The following is a 12,776-nucleotide window of genomic DNA, read 5'->3' on the forward strand; positions in this document are numbered from 1 at the left end:
GCTTCTGCGGATGATTTGAAGGAACTTGCTGTTACCCAATCCTTTGTGACACTAACAAACTCCTGAATGAGGCAACCCAGTGCTCACCTGTGGCTAACTCTTTAATATACATATGGCACCATGAATGCCATAAAACACATATTGTTATTGTTATTGTTATTGTTAACTTGGTCTTTTATAGCGCCAACTCACCTACAGGTCTCTAGGCGCTCAACCAGACAGCAAACAACCGTGCCTGAGGACAGAAAGAGAAGCATGAGCACATAATAAAATGTATTTAACTGGATCAAGTACCTCCCTGAATAAAAAGGTTTTTAATAACTTCCTAAAACGCAAGAGATTCGCTTCTTTCCGAAGTGACTCTGGTAGATTGTTCCAGATCTGAGGAACAAGAACCGAGAAAGACCTACCTCCTTTGGTTTTTAACTTATACCGAGGGCAGACCAAAAGCTGGGATTCGGCAGACCGCAGGGCTCGCTTGGGGATGTACAACTCCAAGCGTTCTTTGATGTACGCAGGTGCTTGCCCATAGATGGCCTTATGGGCCGTACAGAGGCTCTCAAACTCCACCCTCTGTTCAATGGGAAGCCAATGTAGCTTGAGTAGTAGAGGAGAGGCATGGGATCTTCTAGGTAACTTGAAGATCAGACGCGCCGCGTCATTCAAGACCACCTGCAGTCTGTTGATCAAGAATTTGGGTAGGCCCAAATAAAGGGCGTTTCCGTAATCTAGCCTTGAAACGATGGTGGCAGAGACTACCATACGGAGTGCAGAAAAGGAAAGGAGGGGGGCCAACTTTCGTAACTGTCTAATCAAGCCAGTACACATCCCTACTACTGAGGAGATCTGACTGGCCATTGACAGCTCTTTATCAATCTTGATTCCGAGACTTTTTACTTTGTTGCTCGGTATCGGTGAAGGCCCTAGTTCCTGGGGCCAATAGAGATCACTCCAGGGCGAGGCTGCGGTGGAGACCACCAGTACCTCCGCTTTTTCCTAATTTATTTTTAACAAGTTGGCCGTCATCCAGCCAACCGTGTGTCTGAGAATGTTCTGGGCGCTAATTTGTGCCGAGGTAGTATTATCAATACTCAGCAACAACTGGGTGTCGTCAGCATAGCTGAATACACGGCAACCCATGTTAGCTAGAGAGTCTATCAGCGGCTGGAGGTACAGGTTGAAGAGCAGTGGGGACAGTGCGGAACCCTGAGGGACTCCGCACTCCAGAACACCCACTTTAGAAATGGCATCCCCCAATTGGATCCTCTGGGTCCTACCCGTCAAGAAAGATTGGAGCCATTGATGGACCTGACCCCTTATCCCAAATGCAGCCAATCTGTCCAATAGCATGGAATGACTGACAGTATCGAACGCCGCAGATAAATCTAAAAGTATCAGGGCGCTTGGTTTCTTACTGTCAGCCATACCTCTCAGCTCGTCCAGCACCGAGAGCATCACCAACTCGGTGCTGTGGTGTGCGCGAAATCCCACCTGACGCTCCTGGAGAAGATGGTGTAATTCCAGGAATGAGGAAAGGGATCTCAACACGTATTGCTCTAGGATCTTGGACAGGAAGGGCGGTTGGGATATCGGCCTATAGTTTTTTCAAATGGCCGGGTCGGCTCCAGCCTTTTTTAACAGGGGCCTAACACGTGCCTCCTTGAGGCTTGAGGGTAAGTAACCAGTCTCCATTGAGCTGTTAAGAAGGGAGATAATATGATCTTCCAGGATAGGGTGTGCCAAACGAAAGATCCTAGGGGGACACGGGTCCACTGGGGAGCCTGACTTGGTATTCTTCATAATCTGCTCAAGATTTAGAGAGTCTAATTTAGGAAGTTTAGAAATATATGCTTCAGGGGACAGCTGATCTTCCTGTAATGGACAAGGGCCCATCAGGGCACTATTCTTAATCTCAGAAATGATAATCTCTAAGCATGGGCGGATCTAGCGGATCTCGCGTACGCGAACTTGCGGATTTACGGATTCGCAATCCGCGAAGATCCGCGAACTCTAGCGGATTTGCGGATTTTCCCGTTTTTTGTGTTGGCGCGCGTTCGCGCCGATTTTGGGACAAGTTCGCAATTGCGAACTTACTTTTCGGCTCGCAACGGCCGCGACTATGTTGTTTCTACGTCTGGTTTATCATCACAGGTTCACAGCACCCTCTGTTTCACCACTGCCACCCTCTGGGACACCCATGCCACCCTCTGGTACATCCTCACTGCCACCCATTAGGTTTATTTATCACTGTAGATTATGGTGGTTGAAAAAAGCAAGCACACCTGCCCTTCTTCAACTGGACCGGGAGCGTGACTTGCTGGACGCGCTCGGCGTAGAGGTCCCCGGGCTTGGTGAGTAGTAGTAGCTATTCATTTACTACTCTGTTTTATCCGGCTCTGTTATTTGCAAATCTTTGTTCTTTACCAAGAGCAATAATGCTGCCGATTACATTGAGGTAAATTATATTTCAAAATCTTCTATGCATTTCAGGTGCACTGCTCTCCTTCTCAGTAGCCTTGCTTGCTACTATGCTTCTTTGTTTTGTATGTTGTGTTCAGAAGCATTTCATTGGCCTGAGAAATTATGTATGAGTGTAGTGTAAAGATAAGAACTGCGTAATGCTAGACAGTAAGGGTCATATTTTCAATTACCGGCGCATCCCTGCAAAGTAGCAGGGATGCGGCAGTAATTGCCACCACCACCCATTGGCCCAAAACGTCTCAGAAGCCTTACGCATCTGTGCCGTAAAGGCAGCGCATTGCTGGAGTTGCGTGCCAACGATGGCGCAGCTCCAGCAATGCTCTGGGGTACCCTATCTCCCCAATGCTGCATCAAGCCGTACGTCGGCTTCAAGCGCGCAGGGTTTGAGTCATGTATCATTGTCCTAAAAGTGACTGATTGACATCTTGTAGATTTCCCTCAGCCACTTTTAGGATTCGTTCCTGCGCAGGTACGCCCTCCCTTGCGCCGGAACGCCCCCTGATGGCGCAGGGCTTTACAACGTGATGCATCGCCCATATGCCCATATGTGTTTTTTTTTTTAATATATACGCCGCACCAACACCATGGCGAGTCTTTTGTTCTGCCGCTGCGTCCCAAAAGGCACGCAACAATGGAGGAAAATTAGCCGCAAGGGACTTCTAAATCAGCCCCAACAGACTGAAGTCCAGTCCTTCCTTTAGACACATGGCTATAAGAAGAAATAGTGGCGGTGGTGGGTGGATTGATAGTTTGAGTATTCACTGATCTGCAAGCAGGATGGACTTTGTCTGTCACTTTGCGTGCTGCGGACTGCTGCCTGCAGTGCCAGGCCTAGGCAAACCTCTTTAGTAGTCTGTTTATTGAGTTACATAGGAACTTTCTAAGTCAACGTTCCGCAAATCAGGCAATACGAATAACGTAGTATACCACATGAGATAGATCCCGTGGAATAGTTGTCTATCTATTTGCTATTTCTCCAAAATATTTTGTTATTGTTCTTTTGAAATGTTTGATTTGGTTGAAAAATCTCATCCATGTTTTCTGGTTTTTCTTTCTTTCATGTTGTACATCAGCTCCCCCCAAGGGCAAGAGGACACAGGAGGAGGGTGCTGAGGATGCAGGGCAGGATCGGGCAGGCGAGGGCTCCTTTGCTGGCCCCAGTAAGTTTACATTTTAATAAACAGTACCTATTTTTTCCTAGCGTTCCTCATTCGATTTTTTCTAAATCGTCTTTGATCTTCTTGTAGACTGGATATAAATTCTTATCCTGCCTCGAATATGACTCCCTGTGGTATTACTAGACTATTCTTATTAGTCTGTCTGTGTAGCTAACTAAGATTGGACATTTGGCAATTCCATTGGACTCCCATTCTATTCAGCAATAGCTCTATGCACTGTCTCGTTACTGACTAGATAGTGTGGCAGAGTCATTCAGCTCCCGAAGTCACCGATGATTGATCCCCAATGATCTCTAGATTATCGTACGCAGGACAAGAGAGTACGGAGTCACAGCACAGTCAAGAAGTGTCAGAAGCACTCATGCTTGCAAAAATTCCAAAACCTTTAGCTCATCCACTCTAGTCTGGAGGAACAAAAACCACAGAGTCTATTTAAGTTTAAAAGCTTTATTAAAAGTAAACACATTTATTAAAATCTACTTTGTCATAAAACTATTTAACTGAAAACGGAAAAGTGGTTAGTGCTGACGATTAATTGGACACATTTCTTGTGGTCGAGCCGAGCTCTCACCTGGTTTGAACTTGATCCTGGTCGTGTTCTTAGGAGTCAAGCTTCTGTCTGTTAGGAGAAAAAGTGGTGCGTGTTAAAAATCAAAAGCAAGCATTCATCAGTTGTGCATAAAAGTGCAGCAAGACAACAGCCTTCCCTGGAAAATGGGACATTTTTACTATGGAGTAGACAGTCACAAATTATTAATTGTATTCAGTTTTTTTAACATTTCTCCTAGACCAAATATTATATAGTAGTGAGTGGTGTATTCTAACATTCTTAAATGTACTTTGTAGGTGTAACATCTGGTGACGGGGCCAGCGCGGAGGTGGCTGTGTTGGGCGAGGACTCGGAGGACTCTGGGGAGGAGGCGGTGCAAGAGCCGGCGGACGGTCCTGTGGGGGTTCAAACGGTGGTGGCGGAAACAGGTAAGCTATATATTCCTTACTTATTGAGATTGAAGACTGCATAGTGTGCTTTCTGCACGGGTGTATTACAATTACAAATCAACCAGGTAGTAGCCTCCTCGAAATGTACTTCGACTTAGCTGTGAAGTTTTTGGTGAGAAGAATCCCAATAAGTTCTTAGACGAACGTGATGGATGGGATGAACGAAAAGTGAAAGAAGGGTGTAAGTAAGTGGGACGCGAACTTGTATGATGGCTGGCAAAGAAGAACGATATGTGTTTGCTTGGCCCCCGAGGTGGCTGGGAAGGAAAGAATATGGTATGGTGCATGGCTGGGTCAATGATGAAGCAAGGATGGGTGGAAGGACAGCAGCCTGGGTGGGTGAAACAGAAACTGTATGTGTGCGTATACTTTGACTGAATGGATGCCTGGAGCATTGTATTCTTTGACTCTTAGATAGCACATGTGTATCTAGAGAGAGTAGATGGTCGCCAGATGAAGTAAGTGTTACCTTGAAGAGCATGTACCACCGCACCCGCACGTCCGTTCCAGTGCAGGGAAGGCAAGGAAAAGAAATTGTAAATGTGTCCAATACTACCATGTATAGTAGCAGTACTTTGTATTGCGTCTGCAATCACAGCATATATCTGGTTATTACGGTGGACACTCCGTACCTCTCTAAAGTCATCCCATATGTCATCAAATACGTCCCATGTGAAGTGATAGATAATCAAATTAGTTAGCTTCTTCATTTTCCTTTTCTAGTACTCATTTGCACTGTAGGGTGAAAGGTAAATTAATTAAGCAGTAGCCCTTGTAACAGAGTATTCTCAGTGCCACCCGTAATAGAAAAGTAATAGCTTCACCACCTGCATGTACTGGACCGGTACAGTAATGCAAGTCTGTCTCACTCATCATGGTGTGCAACTTTTTTTCTCGGGTGCAAGTTCACTGTGCTGTCCATGTCATTCTGCCGGCTTGCATAAGATAACGTACCAATTTCCTAAACAAGAGAGAAGAAGAAGAATAAGACTGGTGTACTGTCATAGTCGACTGTAATGGAAGTCCATAGTGGTCGTAGAATTTATTCATTAAACTACCACTAATGTTAGAGCAAGGATGCAGAAGTGGGAGGTTACATAGATACTGTCCTCAATAGTTATGTACTGTGCTTTCAATTTGCTACTTGTACTGTGACCCAACTTTCGGCTCAATCACTTTGTGTTATTAATGCTAAGGAGCATTGGTTACAGACTATGTCTTTCTTTCTTCATATAGTTGCTCCTTCCAAATCAACAACACGGAGGGAGCAGGCTAAATTGGCCCGGCAACGGAGGCTGGAGGCCACTGTCGCCGAGTATCGGCGGCTGGTGGCCCTGGAGGAGGAGGAGGACACGCAGTCGAGCGGGGCAACAACAACATCCTCGACTGTGACCACTGCATCCTCCTCCGTGACTAAGCCAGCGGGACCGAGCCGGGCTAAGAAAGACGACCGCCACCGCCGCCAAGCAACAGAAATACCAGCTGCCCCCCACAGGAGCTGCAAGGAACGCCAACGCCGCCTACGAGTCCGCATGTCCAACCTGGAGCAGGAGGTCCTGAAGTATAAGAACTTGGTTAAGGGCCTCCGCTCCGAGCTTGCCACCCTCCGCAAGGAGTATGATGCCCATGCCGCATTATGCACCAGCACCAGCACCCTCCAGTAGTGGAGTGTCCCTTGCCCTTTTTTTATAGACTTTTGGGGGGTGGGATTTGGGAGTTGGGATCGTTTTGGGACGTTTCAAAGACAATCGTTGGGGTTAGGGTGGGTGAGGGAGATTATTTTGTTAGGGCTACATAAATATATTTTTCAACTTTATCTGACCATACCTGTTTTTTACTGCTTTTCAGTCTGGTGGGTGGGGGGCGGGGGTGTAACATTAACTTTGTTTTCCTGAACAGTCGTAGGACTTTAGTAGTACAACCGTCAATCTCTTGTCTACTCCGAAATAATACTCCATTATACTACCTCCCACCAAACGCTTATCTTACCTGTAATTTGTGTTAGAAATTAGGGCTAGGCCCAGGGCTGGCTCCAGGTGAAATGGGGATTAACGTTGTCAATCCTGGGCGGGTGACATTTCCTCATTGCGGTGGTACTAGTGGTGTGACACAGTGGCAGTTGCATGCCTATGGAAAAAAAGAAAACGAAACCTTGTTTGTCCTTACTGTAGCATTACAACGGTTACGGTACGATCGAGAAAATAGCAGGTGACAGTACACTAGAACAGTGCCATAATGTAGCCTAACAAATGGTAAAGTATTTGCTTGCAAGTATAACTAGTACTTGCGTTGAATTTATTTGACATTGGCTACTACTACTAGAAGATATAGTACTGAAGCTGAGTAAGTCTAGAAGATATCCTCGTATTCCTTCACCAGCCTGTTGCTATGACCTTATCCTCCCCAGCAAGTGTGTGGAATTATTGATGTCATTTTAGTCAGACATCAAGCAAAACAACACATCCCGGGGGAAGAGGGTTAGGGTTTGTAAAATGGATGGGAATGGGGGTTTCTTTTTGGGTAGGTTTTGTTGAGAGAAGAAAAAAAAAGCAGAGCATGGACAAACAATAATTGAAGATAAAGACAATCTTTGGTTACAAACTAAAGGTAAGCAGTGCACATGCAGTCACACTCATAGAATAAAAGACAACAATGGATACTGTATCTGTATTGCGTATGTTGTTGGAGTTGTCCTGTTGAATTTGGTAAGTAAGTTGCATGCAGCAAACAATTCCTCTTATTGGCGGCACTCCTCCATTCCAGCTGACGCTTCGTCCATCAATGTGGTGACCACTGACAGAAGACACCCTGTCCACTGCCTGCCTGGCGGATGTTGACTGAAACCCGGCCTGTAATTATTCAACGGAAAACAGGAAGTGCTATTACAATACCACTGATAAATAAATAAAAGGTATGTACGCTGTGTGGTTCAAAAAGTGACACTTTGATTTCCCTAATAGACAGTACAATATTTTTGAAATTGCGTGCTCTGTCTGAGTCACCTTTTTAAGGATAAATAATTATGGCCAAAATATTATAGCGGATCTTTCCCCTCAAGGTAGGTGTACTGTAAACTGTGTTTTAGAACAAAATTTGACCTTCCCAGCAATGCTCCCACCAAGACCCTTACTAAAGCCAGTCGCAAAAATGTAGAAGAACCCCAATCAGATCTCCAAAAACGATGCCTAGCAGAAAAATGGTTACAAAACGTACTTTGAAAGTAACAGTAGGCCCAAATAAAGACCGTGGATTGTATTCAAACCACTTGCAAGCAAGCAAAAGTATCCATAGCCAGCATCGCTCCAACAGTGCTCTACAACAACAGAACTGCGTTGCAATAGAACCCCCCGAAACACATGCAATCCTGCTGCTAGGGCTAACCCTAACGAACCCTAACTTACAAAAAGTGCCAAAACTGGTGTTTCCTTATGGATTTTGTCCAAAACACTTCTATCCGGTATTAGACCTTCCCAGGAATGCCCCAGGCAAGACCCGCCAGGCGCCAACCCACCCGCAAAAAACCACCCGACAACACCCCCAAACAGCGAAAAAGCTAAATCTCATACTTACAATATCTCTCGGCCTTCGGTCCAAATGCGGCGCTGTTCAGCTAGGTCATCATCATCAATCATCATAACTCCTGTTTTCCACCACGGATTTCCTGGAAAGCACATGCAATTAAGATTAGACTGTCGCAGCAGTGCTTCGACAGACACCAAAAATTACAAACACCCGGAACCCCGCCAAAGAGCACCTCAAAGGCAAGCAAGTCAGCAAAAACGGCAAGAAATTTCCACCTCATATTTGGTCCAAAACACTTTTGTCCATTATTAGAGCTTCACAGCAATGGGCCAAAATCCGTCAACTCACCCGCAAAGAAGTACAACACCGCCACAAGTGCTGAGTCTTTCTTCATTGGGCGTAATCCAGCACTCTGCTTGGAGGGAAATCGCAGTCTGGAGGAGGAGGATAGAGGAGCATGTTCTTCAGAACTTGTGAACCTGAGGAATGTAGACTGCGGCACCTTCAAATCAATAAGCAAACAAGTGAAGACAGTTCTGATGATGGTCTTGTTTTTGGGATTAGGTGATTAAAGTTTGAATTAAATTAACTGTGCAAAACAAAAAAAGAGAGACACACAGCACACAGGAATAAAAGTGAATAAGGACGAAAAAGAAAGTTCTTGATTGATTGTCTCATTTTCAGGGCTCGGTGTCAGGGAATAAGAACAAGATTTCGTCATCATACTCTGCGAATTCAGGCTGGATGAGGTCAGTGCCACCGAACAGAGAAAAAATCCCCTCATCTACGTTGCCGTCCTCCTCGTCTTCATGCGGCGTGCTTTCTCGTACTTTGTAATCTGGTGGTATGAGGTGCTGATTCATCTTGATCATTGTCAGCCGCTCCACATTTTTGGGCGAGAGGCGGTTCCGTTTGGGAGTTACAATGCCACCAGCAGCACTGAAAACACGTTCAGAAGACACACTTGCGAGTGGGCAAGACAAATAGTTTATAGCCAGGTTGTAGAGCTGTGGCCACAATTGTTTTTTGCCATGCCAATACTGCAATGGCTCATCATTAAGAAAGACCTCTGTTGAGTCATTCATATAGTCCTGCACCATCGACTCAAGGTCATCAACGGTTCCTCCACTTTGCTTACTTTTTGCTGTGGCTGTGACATTTTTTCGAGAACCATACCCAAGCAAACTTAGCCAATCCTCTACAACAGCCACTGTTTTTGTTGTGTGTGGTGCAGATGATCCAGTTGCCGGTGTCTTTAACGGCTGAGAGGTCACTTGTGCCCCAGCCACAGGTGCAGAAGTGGATTCTTGTGACTGGGGATGGCCTGCTGATGCTGATGCTGATGTACTGGCTTCTCCTTCAATAACCTGCCGTTCTTTTTCAAACCTCTTGGCTGACCAGGCTAACCAATGTTTGTACTTTTGAACATCTGCATCAGCAAAAGGAAAGAATGCTTCGCCTGCCAGCGCCTTTTTGTAGCGTGGATCCAGAATAGTAGCACAAATGTAATGCTGATCTGACTTGATCTTTTGAAGACGTTCATCACCACGTAGGCGCTCTAATAATTTCTCTGACAAAATGAAATGGTTTTTTTTTTCTTCATCTTTTTCAAACTCAGAAGACACCGCCATCAGTTGGTGCTCCAGCATGCACAACAATGGGATAGCTTTTCCCAAATTACAGTCCTCCTGGCTGACTGCACGCGTGAAGAACTCAAAAGGACGAAGCATGTCTGTCAGGCTTTTAACTATGTCCCATTGCGCCGCACTCATCCGCAGGTCCTCCTTCTGAGATGTACCCTCTGTGAAGAAATAGTGATCGAGTACCGTATACTGCTCATACAGACGCTCAAGCATGTAGAAGGTTGAGTTCCAACGTGTTGCCACCTCCTGGATGAGTGCTTTCACTGGCATTCTACGTTGAAGTAGCAGTCTCCGCAGATGCTTCCGGGCCTTAAAAGAATGGCTGAAATGGTTGCACATTTTGCGGCAGGTGGCCATTACCTCGAACGCTGGACTCTGTTTATCACTCAAGAATTTTTGAACTACCAGGTTGATACAGTGCGCCAAACACGGCACTCTAACATGGTCACCCATGAACATGGCCTTAACTACATTGGCGCCATTATCCGTGGAAACATAACCAATCTTGCGTTTTAGGGGGGATAGCATTGTCAAGACCTTTTTGTTAAACTCTTCCAAAAGGTTTTCTGCTGTGTGACTTTTCTCCAAGCCAAACATGGCTAGTGTTGCATGTTTCCGAGCAGCTTTGAAAACTTTGTCCGGGTCAACACCTGCGTTTAGCTTTGCTTTAACACCTGAAAAAGAGACCCAGTGTGCAGTGATGCACATGTAATCAGCGCCTGCGCCACTGGTCCACATGTCTGTTGTCAGATGTATTGTGTGAACAGCACTCTTCTGCAAAGCTGCCCCAATCGCCTCCAGCACATCTTCATGTAGTGCTGGAACCGCAACTCTGGCAAAATAGAACCGGCTCGGAACCTTCCATTTAGGGCAGAGCGTTGCCACTAATTCAAGAAAACCTACCGCTTCTACAAAAGAAAAAGGTAGAAGGTCCACAGCTAGCATTTTAGCCAGCTTAGTGTTATACAGACGCGCCAGTGGGTGGTTGCGTTCATATGGCACGTCTGAAGTAAGCATTGTTCTAATGTTGCCCTGGACCAAGCATTTACGGGCTGATAATGACTTCGTTGACCCAATTTTGCTCGCTGGTGAACTTTTGTGCGTTGGTGTCTCACTCGCTCCAACACTCTTAGTGTGCCAAACATTGGGTGTGCTGCTGACAGGGGTACTGGGTGTAAGGGAAGTGTTTGACACGTCTTCTTCCTGCTCGTCATCATCAGATGAAACATCAACGTTTCCTTGAATTTGGCCTTTCTTGATCGCATCTAGGTGCGCAAACCAGTTGACAGTGTGCTGTCTCCTAAGATGACCTCTCTGGCCTCCGGTACCATAGTTGGTACCTGGCTTACCACGACTAACTGCTTGCTTACAAATGGTACAAATGGCAAACTTTGGATTTTTTGGACAAACAGTAAAGAAGTCCCAAACTGGGGACTTGAAGTGTCTGTGGGACATGGAGGAGGCGGCGATACTGGTGGTGGTGCTCATGAACCTAATGCCAGATGAAGTGGAGGATCTGGATTGCCCAACTTTTGTACGTTTTGCACTTTCACCGCCACTAATTAAGGTCGAGGTTGACGGAGGTCTCTTCTTGCCAGAAAGAAATATGGAAGCGGGACGAGTTGGTGTACTACTTAACTCCAATGATTGTGGTGTTTCCACTGCCTCCTCATCGACAACATCATCATCATCATCACGCTCAGCAGCTCTTCGGGCTAGGGTCAAAATGTCTGTTTGCTGCATGCCCGCTGGGGCTGCAGTGACCTTTATGATGACTGGGTCGTCGTTGGCAGAGTCTTCATCAGCAGCAGTATCCGCCACTTCTTGTTGAGACTCATCACACTCCATAACTCTGAGACTTTGGACGAGCTTCCTTTTACGCTTAACTACCTTTGTCGGATCATGGTGTGCCTCACTCTCAGACGGCTGTGGTGCTGGTTCCCAAGTTTGATCCGTATCATCAGAAGGAGGTGTGCTTGAAGAAGATGTAGACACCACCCTTGATCTCTTCCTTGCTAGGGGTGTGGAAGACAATGAAGGATCATCAGGAGGAGTGGCTTCCTCAAATGATACCTCGCCTTGATTGTCGATTTCCTGATGTGCCCCTACTTCGGGAGGAACAACTATTGTGGGCACTTGTGACCCTCCATGCACCTCTGCTTGCGCATCTCCTTGCGCTGCCTCTCCTTCCACATGTACTTGGGCTTGTACTTGCACATGTGATTGTTGTTGCGGCTGTGGTTGTTCAACACTCGTCAGATGAGCTACAACAACCTGTGTTGATTGAGGGACATTGCTGCTGCTTTCTTGCGATGAGCCAACATCACTGGTCGATGGTGATTGAACAACTATACTGGCTGCCTCTGCAGCACTCAAGGGCTTGAACTTAAGTTGGCGTGGTGGTGGTGGTGGCACTGAGCCCAATGGAGCGGGGGTGCTGCTGCCAGCTTGGTCCCCAGCAGATCCCGCTGCTGCTGCTGCAGGCATACTTTTTTTTTACTCCCAAAAAAAGGGGCGGGCAGCACACCAGTGTCCTTGGTAACTTGCTTCTTCTGCTCCTTACTGGCACCTTTCTTGCTAGAGGAGCTACGGGTTACTTTTTTTGGGGCCATCTTCTTCAGAGCAGGTCAGCAGGCAGCAGTTGCACGAGTTGCAGAGGGTTCTGTGTCCAGACGTGACGTCGCGTGACGTTATGCTGCTCACACACACCGCTGCAGGACTTCTTCCTGGCACTGGTGGTTCTCTTGAGTCTTCTTGTGCACCTAAAAGCAATGGAAGACAGAGGAACATCAGTTCAGTTATACACCCCAAAAAATCGACAAAACACAGAAAAATGAGCACAATCCCATGCCATCCATGATGTTTACATTGAAGACACCCCACAGAAAGACTAGGGACATGCAAGTATGCAACACTCACTACCCCTGGGCATAATGGATGAAAAGTAGCCAAA

This window comes from Lissotriton helveticus, chromosome 1_1, assembly GCF_964261635.1.
Source record: "Lissotriton helveticus chromosome 1_1, aLisHel1.1, whole genome shotgun sequence".
In the NCBI taxonomy this organism is placed as follows: domain Eukaryota; kingdom Metazoa; phylum Chordata; class Amphibia; order Caudata; family Salamandridae; genus Lissotriton; species Lissotriton helveticus.